Here is a 387-nt window from a genome sequence, read left to right as displayed (position 1 = left end):
TCAGGAATTTCCTCACAGGGACTGAAGGACAACACACGACCTCGTTGTTCCCTCCAAAAAAAACTAAAAAATCGTCTATTCGATTTTTTTTCTTCTCTTCCCTCTCGCCTTTAATATTCAGACTTTTGACATTTTCCCGCGCACTTGATCACCTGTCGTTCGAAGGGCGGGGGTGTTATTCGTGTGCTTTTTTTTCTGTTTTTTTTTTGTCATTGTTCAAACGAAATTGCTGGGAAAATTTTTTCAAGGGTAATATTAGAAAAAAAGCGGTTTAAAAAATTTGTTCGGTGAGCTTAATTAAAAAAAAAAATTATCTAACGGTTCTTTTATATTTTCTGTTGAAAATCATGTGCGCATATGAACAATCTATCTCTCTATCTTCTATTC

This window comes from Penaeus monodon, chromosome 23 (genome assembly GCF_015228065.2).
Source record: "Penaeus monodon isolate SGIC_2016 chromosome 23, NSTDA_Pmon_1, whole genome shotgun sequence".
Lineage (NCBI taxonomy): Eukaryota > Metazoa > Arthropoda > Malacostraca > Decapoda > Penaeidae > Penaeus > Penaeus monodon.
The sequence above is the reverse complement of the archived record's forward strand: the minus strand, read 5'-3'. Positions refer to the sequence as shown.